We start from the raw sequence: 10,694 nt of genomic DNA on the forward strand, positions 1-10,694 counted from the left end.
CTCCAACCACCGAAAGAGAGGGATAAAGACACTTACATAACAATTTTGCACCAAAAGCAAAATTGAAATCTAATGACAACTTATGGGAACATTTTCTTTTTATGTATTACATAACACATATAGGAGTGATTCATGTGATGGGGACAGAGCAGGGTGCAAAATCATCCATGCTTTAAATGAATAGAGATGATTCCATTAAACAAGGGCATTGATGAAAATATCATATGGAGGTCTCATCAAATCTTATATATACATACTAGTAAATGTGCACGTGTTTTACATGTGGCAATTCTAGATAATAATAATAATAATAATAATAATAATAATAATAATAATAATAATAATAATAATAATAATAATAATATATCCAAAATTATCTATAAATTTTATTTTTTTGTTTCATTATTATTATTATTATTATTATTCAAACACATATTGCAAAACCCAAACCTGATTATATAAGCACATCATCCAAATATGTGATAATCGGATAAAAGTATAGAACCGTGAAGTTTTAAGCAATGTTTTTAAAAATGACTTGGAACCAGAATCGTTCTGATCACTAGTTTTTGGGTTGATAGTTTGACCATTCAGTTTAAATGGACAACCCGTTCTAACAACAAAATAAAAAAATAAAAAATAATTAGAATAAAAAACAACAAAAAAACGTTGAACAGGTTGACAATTCAACCGCTCGGGTCAACGAGTCATTGACCAATTCAATAGCTTTTGGCTAGGGACAAGGTTTGGCATAAAACGAAACTGGTTTCTTGGACAATTCTTGAGACAAACAGTTCGACTATTCGGGCCAACAACGGTTCGAAAATATTGGTTTCAAGTGTCATTTACAGGCCTACTTGCTTGGCTAAACTCTTCTTTTTTAAGTGTTTTCTCTTTTGGGTCTTTCTTTGTTTTTTCTTTTGTTCATTTATCAAAAAAACATAAGATTTAAATAGAGGGAATTGAATGAGGTGGAAAGTAGTAGTTTATTTTACCACAACTGAGTGGTGGCTTGGTTGGCATGTTAGTTGGGTAGTCCCAATAGAAGACATGGATTTAAATCCCGTTGTAACAATTAAATAAGGACTAAATTCAAAATTGAGTATTTTACTCAAAAGAAAGTTTTACAATCTTATTCATATTTTTAATAGTAGTGTAAATATAGAATTACAAATGTGTTCCATTTTCTCTACATTTTTTGTATTTTTTGTGTGTAAAAATAATTCTAATATATTACACTTACTTTTTTATTTAATATGATATTATACATGTGCCTAAATAAGGATGACAATTTTCCCCATCCCTGATGGAGACCCAAGTACCCAACTTCCCCAACCTCGGTTATATATATAGTAAATATTATTTATTAAATATATTATTATATATGATATTATTTGTATTATTTGTATATATCAAAACATATTTAAAACATTATTTATATTTATCCCAGGCAGGGATTGAGGACGAGGACGGGGAATATGATCCTCACCCTGAACCAGCCCCATTGCCATTCCTATGCCTGGATGCTTTTTTTTTTTTGCAAAATTTATGTACTTTTATATTTTATTAATTATTTATGACATTAAAGGTTAACACATTTAACCCAAAAATCAAACTATTTATTATTACTTTTTATATTTCATTTTTGGTTAGTTTTAAATTATGTATTTCATTTTCATCATTAATAAAAATAATTCTTTTTATTACACTTATTTTTTTTTAATTTGATTAATAAAAATATCACAAATGTGTCTAATTTTATAAAATTTTATTACCTAACTATGAATTCGTAGATTGATTAATTTGATTCAGATAGTTGAATTGCTTAGTCATCACTTTGATAAAAAATGGTTTTGTTATTGAGTTAGTTTTAAAATATATTAGAAATATTGATATAGATCTAATTAGTATCATTTATTAATAAAGAAATAGTTTAAAAATATAGGATTAATAAGATAAAATTGGATTTATTACCTTAAGTATAAGACATAATGAAAGGGGATTAAATGAGGTATGAAGTAATAACCGAAGTTACACTTTCAACCCTTACAATTTAGAGATGGATTAAATACACAAATATAGACATTTTAGTATCCATTAAAGTTAGCATTAAAACTATAATAAAATAACTTTTATACCCTTTCTTAAACAAAGAAGTAGAGGGTAATTTTAGTCCAAAAAAGTTTTACATTACATTCACACTTTTATATATAGTATAACTATCATTTTCCTCAACTCTCTATCTCTCTCTTGTTTTCTATCAAAACAAATATGCCAATACTTTTATTTTGGTGTAGGTTATGGAAATTAATTGGAGTATCATATCATATAAGGGTAACACTTATATTTTTAATTGCATACATGCATGACTAGTATTCTACACCAGTAATCTAATAGTGCAAATCTGATTGTAGAGGTCACCCCTTTACAATAGTGACCTTGTCAGTTCAATTTAGGCATCACAATCAATGAAAGATATAGGTAGAAACATTGAATACTTACTAACATTTTATTAGCTTAGCTTGTGGTACATGTTGGACTAGTTAAAATGTTACTACAAATCTATACTACTATAAAATGTACGAATGTTTTCATAGATTTTATGAAATTTTGGTTGGACAAAAATTATCCTTTTATTTAACATTTTCTATGGTCTAAATAAGGATAAAACAGATATTCTACAACATGTAGATACTGAAATTTGTGGTTATAATTGCCCAACACCTATTTAGTGGTAATCAAAAGTTCCCAAAGTATATTTAATTCTTCACTCCACTTTTGCGTTTGGTGATTGCTTATTTCTATTTCATGTATTTGTCTTGAATTGTCATCAGGCCCATGTGTTCCCAATTGGCTCTTGTGCTGAATTAATATTTTTTTATTAAATGGGTAGTGCTAAAGTATTGATCAATGTCCATTAATGCCTAATAATAACATTTTAATTACGATTTGATTGGTCTTCCACCTCGCCAAAGGGCCAAAAAGATAAAAGCGGTCGTGCCAAATTAATTGGGAAATGACATGCTTGTAGGTTTGCAACATTTTTACAATAAATAGTTTCTTTCTATATAGGATACATTGCAATGACCCATTTCATTGCTTATTTGCTTTTATTAACCTGCAGCATTTTAACTAATCGTTCCGATGTTGAGATGTGCTTAGCTTTACAAATGTGGGCTTGGGTTTATGCAGGTTCACCACACAACCCACTAACATCTTTCTTGAGATGAAAGTAGATTCTAATCTATGAGAGAGTTCTACCATGCATTTAAGTCCACACTTGGAATTTCCCTTCTTTCTTTTGATAGCTTATGATTTTTACTTTTGAAATTTTGAAAGGAAATTATAAACTATAAGACTATGTGAAGGAAATACATGTTGGATGTGTTTAGAATCTGCAATTGTGTTTGAAATGGTTTTGAGTAGAAATTGTGCGAATATGAAATTTTTGCATAAAAAACTTGAAATGTAATATCAAAGTCCATAAATAAATAAACTAGATGTAGAAAGGCCACTAATTCAATCATTTTAACAAATCCAAATCTGACAAAACAATAGAAATGCAAGGGAAAAACATTGATAATAATAATAGAGGGAATGAAGATGCCAAAATATTGATAAAAGACTAATGTTTTAAAAACCAATTGGAACCACATTTGCCTCCTAATTTAGAAAGTCAACTTATTGTGATGTTATACATTAAATAATAAAAATAAAAATATAGAAAATTTAAGCATGCCTTTAACATTATATTCATCATATTTAACAAAGATATGTGTGAAAAGTAAAATTGTTGCTATTAATGATGGAAATGGATAAAATACGAAAAAAAAGAACAAGAAAATTAATATCTTGCTTATGCCTCATTGACCTGACCAAATAGATTAGTAGTTCAACTAATAAGGTCATCTGGTTATTGACCAAATCAATGGCCTGGGTTAAAATATACTTATAAATTATCTGTGAAATGGGTTAATCAATTGAATTATTTGGTTTAGTTGCAAGTTACAAACAGTTGCATAAACTACAAATAAAAAGATATAAAGATTGGGATTAAATGCAACAAATCCATTATTACACCATGCTTCAATTACTTGTATTTGTTACATAGTTTTTGATAAAACATTTAAATTATTGTTATTATTATTATCAGTAGTGGTTTTTGAAATTACCCCATGCAACACACGTAGACATTTACTAGTTTTATTCTAAAAGAATGATGTTTGTAGCAAAGTGTTAAGGACTTAGGGTGTACAAATATGTTAGACATGAGAGAGACATTAGGGTTTTAAAAAGAAGAAAAAAGTGTTGGAATACAAAAGGGAAGGATAAGAATAAAAAACTAAAAGGATAGAAGAGTTTGATGGGACTTGCCTCTGCACATGCTTATTCCACCCATAAGAAAATAATAGATAAACTTCCTTAAAAAATGTTGGAATAAAGACCATGGAACAAGATGGGTAGGTAGGGATGGCAAGGGGGCAAGTTCAAGGAGGGTTTTGTAAATTCTAGATCCTACACGCCTTCCTAAACCTTTCAACCCGTATCGACCCCAAAACTCGTAGGGGGGTGGGTTTTGAGAATCCAAACCTTCTCCCTACCCTCCCCACATTCAAAATTGTTATTAAATTCAACACCTAATACATAAAGTTTGTATGCTTTCCAACAATATGCGGGTTGGAGAGGGTTGGGTTTAGCCTAATATTGTACCTACCCGTACCCATATGGGTTGTAAAATCCCAAAACTTGTCCCTGCCCCAAAATCCGTCCTCGAAGCAAAAAAAACCCATCCCGATAGGGTGGGTAGGGGTAGGTACCCATCGGGTAGGGTAGAAATTGCCATCCTTGCAAGTAAGGGTGTCAATGGATTGTGTTTGGGTTGGACCTTATCCAAATCAAAAACAATTTGAACAAGTTGGATAGACCAATAAGACATATTGAACTGGACCAGTCTAGACTTAATGGTCCTAAGTATTTATTGGATTGGATTGGACATGGTCCATATGTAATGAATCTTATTGATCTGGATCTAATTGAACTAATATCCGGTCCATTGATAGAATATAAGTATAAATAAGTATATGGGTGTCAATCAACCACGTTTTGGTTGGGCCCGGCCTAAATTAAAACCAATTTGAACAGATTGGGTGGTCCATACATCAAATTGGACTAGGAAACAACTTTAGACCTTAGGAGATGGTTGTATAGTCGAATTGAGTATACAAAGGTATAAAAGGACAAAGCTTGATAACATGGCTTAACTTTGTGAAATAAGCTTTTGGGTCTTTTCTTGTTTTGTCCAACCTCTGCTTACCCTACTTTTGAGAAAATTTTTACTGTTTTTTACAGTTTGTATTGTCTAGAAGCTTTCTCCAGGTAAGCTATCTCTGGGTGATATATTTGTTTATGGTTGCATGGAAAATATTAGGCTCCTACCTGGATGGAGGACATGTATGAACAAAATACATTATTAATATTAATGTTTTAGGTCTTTAAAATTTAGGGTTTAAGGTTTAAGTTTACGGTTTAGGATTTAAATGTAAAAACCATGAGGAGAAAATCAGCAAAGTAAACATAGTTAATATAAGCTTACGCATCACACAAAAACTTTGTGCACAACATAGGTTGTCAAATACAAACAACCATTTTTTTTCCTTCTATTTAAAGCCAAACGTACGTAAGTGCTTATTGATGTTGTGTAGGATGAAAATAAGTGATAATTTGAATAAATACTTATTTTTCAAAGTTTAGTTGCATTTAATGAACTGTTTCAAAGAGTCTATCAAGGTAAATTAATTCAAAAGGATTTTTGGCTTTGGCATCCTGAACTTTGTGAAAAAGTCACTTACGCCCTTTTATAATCCGAGGTTAGACCTCAAACATTAGAGAAAAGGTCAATTGTAGATAAAAATAGACGACGTTTGAAACGACATTAGCAGATTCATTAAGTAACAAATAAAATAATAAAAATTGTTGATGTGGCACTATTAAACTAAAAAATACAAGAATTACAAGTGGGCCCCACTAGTAATTCTAACATGTTAAATGTCAAGCATTATCAAGAATAAAAATAAAAATAATTAAATAGACAAATCAATTACATGTGGGTCCGACTTAAAAAGTCTCACTTGTTCACTTGTGGGTTCCACTTGAAATTATAGGTGAATCCTCTCTCTCTCTTCTTCTTCATCTTCTTCTTCTTCCTTGATGCCTACAAGTTTTTAGAATACAAAATCTACTTCACTATTACCTCTAATTAATGAACAAAATAAAAATTACAACTTTTATTCTGAAGGGATGAGAGATCCATCATATGGATAGCTGAACCCTGTGGTAGGTAAGGTGAAATTTCAAAAATTTATCTCTCTCCCATGTGGGAATCACATTTCCTGTTTTAAAAAATCTGCATTTTCAAGGATCAATCTTGAACCTAAAACGAACCAGATCTGAAACCAAAAGGTAGGAGAGGGATATACCTGATACGGAGTAGCAGTAACTCTCAACGAAGGTGTTCACTCCCAAGGAGAACTCCAAAGATTACTCTCACTGAAAATGACACAGCGTAGGGTGGAGCAGAATCAGTAGGTGGTTCTTCACAAGAATCGAATCCTTCAGCAAAAAATTGATGGAGGGTATGTGAGCACGACTTCAGATCAGTTTTTCACCAAAAATTTATATCAAGAACCCTTCTTGATCGCTCCTACAGGTGGAGAACAAACTGGCAATGGCGGTAGTAGGAGGAGGACGCAAGAGCAGAAGATTGCACAGTCTTACTATTGTTGTCTTCTCTCTTTCTATGATCTGAGATCTGATTGAGTTGTTGTATCTAGAAGTTCGCCCTCCTCCTCCTTTTATAACCTTAAAAAGAGTAGCTCCTAATCCCATTAGAAGTTTCCTAATTCAAATCCTTATTTGAATATGGATTCTCTTTAAGAGATAATGATAAGCCCTTATCTTATCTGTAGATTAGATCAGCCCTCCTAACCTCATTAGGAGCTTCTTGATCCAAATCCTTCTTTGGATCTCGACTCTCTGAGTGGATAGGGATAACTCCCTATCATATCTGCTTATCCAAAACCCAAATTCGCCCATCTTTAATTAATCTAATTAAACCAATTTGAATTGGGTTTTAGGCCCATTAAGTCTATGTGCTCACTAACCTTCCAAACTGTTGTTCAATTGGGTTTCCTTGTATGGTGTGGGACCCAAATATTGATCTACACATCAGCCACATGGGTTCAGTCCAACCTCTGTTACAATGCCAGGCCGAATTCACTGTAATGGACAGTGAACCCCTGAGCCCATCACCATGGGCTCTTAATGGGCCCAACACTTACACTAAGTGATTCCTGGGCCAAGCCACCTTATAAAAACCCAGGGACTGTGGGCGGATGCAAGATTAGCCCCCCATTAGGTATTACCTTCAATGGTCTTACACTTAACCTCTCAGCCCATAATGATCAAACACTGCCCGACAAGAGAGGACCTCTCCCTCGACTGCAAGGAACAATGTTGTACTCTCTACTCACATGGATCCCGGGAATTAAAACATTTTGCAAACATAATTTCAACGATTGAAATCAACTGCCGGCAGTTTTGGTTTCCATCAGAGAGTGCATCATCGATCATTACCTTTGTCCGACAAAGGGGTTGATCCTGTCACTATGATCACCCACTCAGATGAATTCTCGGACTATCCCAAAATACCCAGCTTTTTACCCCCTCTAAGGATCTCACTGATTGGCATATCAAAGATAGCCAAATCCGACACCTAGTGTAGTATCATAATCAAATCTAGGGGTCAAGTGTAACAATCCAGTTTTGTTCATCAATCTCCAAGGTCCAGGGCAATACTGGAACTCTGGTCCGGTTCAGGGTTTCAAGAAAACCTACACTGCATATACCTCAGGTCTCACCCTAGCAGTTGAGACAAGCTACCCCAACCAACTTGGCGGCACATCAGTATCAGCCTTGGTAGGATAAATCTCCCCACATCTATCCAACGGCTGTGAAGATTCTAAACTAACACGAGTCTCATATGTGTCCAATTTAAGGGTATTACACAGAAACACACCATAATAACATGAATCAAATATGTACTTTATTCATTTACATTAAATGTCATAAGTTACATCATTCTGATTGGAAATAAGGGCATACACCGTCTAACATATTCTAGGGTTAGGACTGGGGTTAGCTCTTGATAGACATGTTGGGGAGGACAGTGACAATGGTGGGTTTATGATTGGGGAGCGTGAGGATGATTTCTTTGGAAAGATGACATTCTGTCTCTAAATCTAATGATGATTCCAATTACAGTTCCTTGGACTCATATGAGGAGAGCAATCCTCCGATCATTAACACTGAATTTGATTATAACAATGAAGAGGAGGGAGTAGTTTTGAGGATTGATTTGTAGTATGGGGATGATGATGGGTTGGATCAAGCTCTTGATGATTTGGGTCTTCTTCTTTGTTGGGATTGTCTTTGTTTGGAGGACCAGAGGGACACCAATGAAGATTTTGAGTGGGAGTTTCTGAGCATGGTGATAGATGTTGATGAAGAGATATTAGTTTCAGCCAAAATCCATTAAGTTTAATCTGAAGAAGTGGGTGAAGACAGAGAATAAACCATGAGGAATCTTGAATGGAAAGTACTTTTAATGGCCAACAACTTGGAGAGGAACCAAGAATTAGAACACAAGGAATCTTACATGAGAGTGGGTTCGGTCTGAGCAGGGGTTGGTTGCCCAAAAATCTAGAATCACGGGTAGTGATTCTTCCTTTGCTTTGCAGGCAACGAAGGGATCGGGGAAAGAGGGTTTTCTAAGCAGGGGATGGTTTCCCAGAAATCTGGAATCAGTAGTAGAGATTCTTCCTCTGCTTTGCATGCAACCAAGGGGTCAGGGAAAGAGGGCTTTTTGAGCAGGGGATGGTTGCCCAGAAATCTAGAATCACCGGTAGTGATTCTTCCTCTACTTTGCTTTCTAAGTTCTGTGAACATGATTTTCCAAACCTTGAGCTTTTCTACCAATGGACTCATACTCCAGTGAGTCGAAGGGCCAAGTTGGAGCCATAATTAAGAAAAAAACTGAAAAGAAAAAAAAAAATACTTAATGCAGAAAATAGGATGGAAGAACCTTTATAAACAACAATACAACATTGTCCATTAAGATCATAACAAAATAAAACCACGCAATCAAAAAAAAAAAAGTTAAAAAGCTTGAAAGATCCATGTGCAATGCAAATCTAATATATGTTGTTGTATACGCCATTATAGCCAATTGTGTCCCCACTCTATTTAGCGGGGTCGAACCATGACATGCTTTGCTAGCGAAATTAGCATGTAGAACTAAAGCCTTTTGTGTAGTTGATCTTACATCTTCAAACCCATGAATAGAAAATTGTTATTTTGATCATGTTCTAGGTTAGCTCAAATCTTCTTGGCCGGAAACTGATGGTTTGATTGGTAAAGAGTTGAATTGGGCCTCAGCTTTCGACCTTGATTCTTAGAAGATTTTCGTTATTGACAATGCCTTGTTTGTCGACTCCAATCCTGACCACTTGTTTCAAGCAATTTAGGAGCATTGGGTTGGAGGAGTGGCCAGTGAATCCGGCTTTGATGAATGGGTTTGTGCAACAAGCAGAAAGCGTGGGTGAAGAAGAAGGAGGAGAAGAATTGGCCCCTCATATTATAAAAAGACAATATATAGCAAAAACAAGACCATGAAAAAAGGTGAAAGTGACTTTTCCACAGAATTCAAGAGTTTTCATAACCAAAACTCCTAACCGAAAATGTTTTCTTAAACATGCCTATAATTTCCTCTTATCACATTGATTTGGAATAAATGGTCATATTCATAAACAATACCCTTCTTAGAGATGGTCTAGTTGAATGCTTGAAGCATAAAATAATTCATATCTATGTGTGTTGTCCCTTTGATTTGAATTGTATGATACATAAAAATTGTGTATTGTGCGTACCAATACTTGAACCTTGGGTGGCTTCTTGTTTCTACGTTCTAAAGAACAGCCATACATTCAGACCAAACAATGAATGGAGCAAATTAAGAATATCAATAAATTTATACCCCTGCATTTGGTAAGCTAAAACCAAAAAATTGTCCACACCGTACAACCTCATACATAGGGCACTGCATCTTTTAAAGATGACAATTCAGAATCGTGATAAATAGAACAATAGAATGATACATCCGTGTATCCAAAATTAAGCAATTGAAAGCAAAATTGCTTATTTGTTTTTACACTCTACAAAAACATGGAAGTCATGCTTATGCAACCTAAATCATCCCAGTCATGTTCAAGTTATCAGCACAAAACTCTTTGTAGTTGGGAATTCTAGATTTGATAGCCCTAGATAGCAAATTGTAGTATAACAAAGTCATACCGGTAATAATGGAGAACAATAGCATCACTTCATACCACCACAAGAATGTACATCATTTCTTCAAAAGGGCTCATGAGAAGATCCTCTTGCAATATGGGTTGGTGCTTAAGATGGATGCATGGGGCCGAATTGCATCAACCAAGGAAGCATGGAGACGACCCTAGTTTTACAAAGATGAATTAAAGAAAAAGGGTAAAGAAATTTTAAAAATATTCATCTCACTCCAAATGCCAATGACTACATAAATATGTAAGTAAATCAACTTGGTAACTCCTAGAGCAAACTAA

The sequence above is a fragment of the Nelumbo nucifera genome, chromosome 5 (assembly GCF_055504915.1).
Source record: "Nelumbo nucifera cultivar China Antique chromosome 5, China Antique-T2T, whole genome shotgun sequence".
Taxonomy (NCBI): domain Eukaryota; kingdom Viridiplantae; phylum Streptophyta; class Magnoliopsida; order Proteales; family Nelumbonaceae; genus Nelumbo; species Nelumbo nucifera.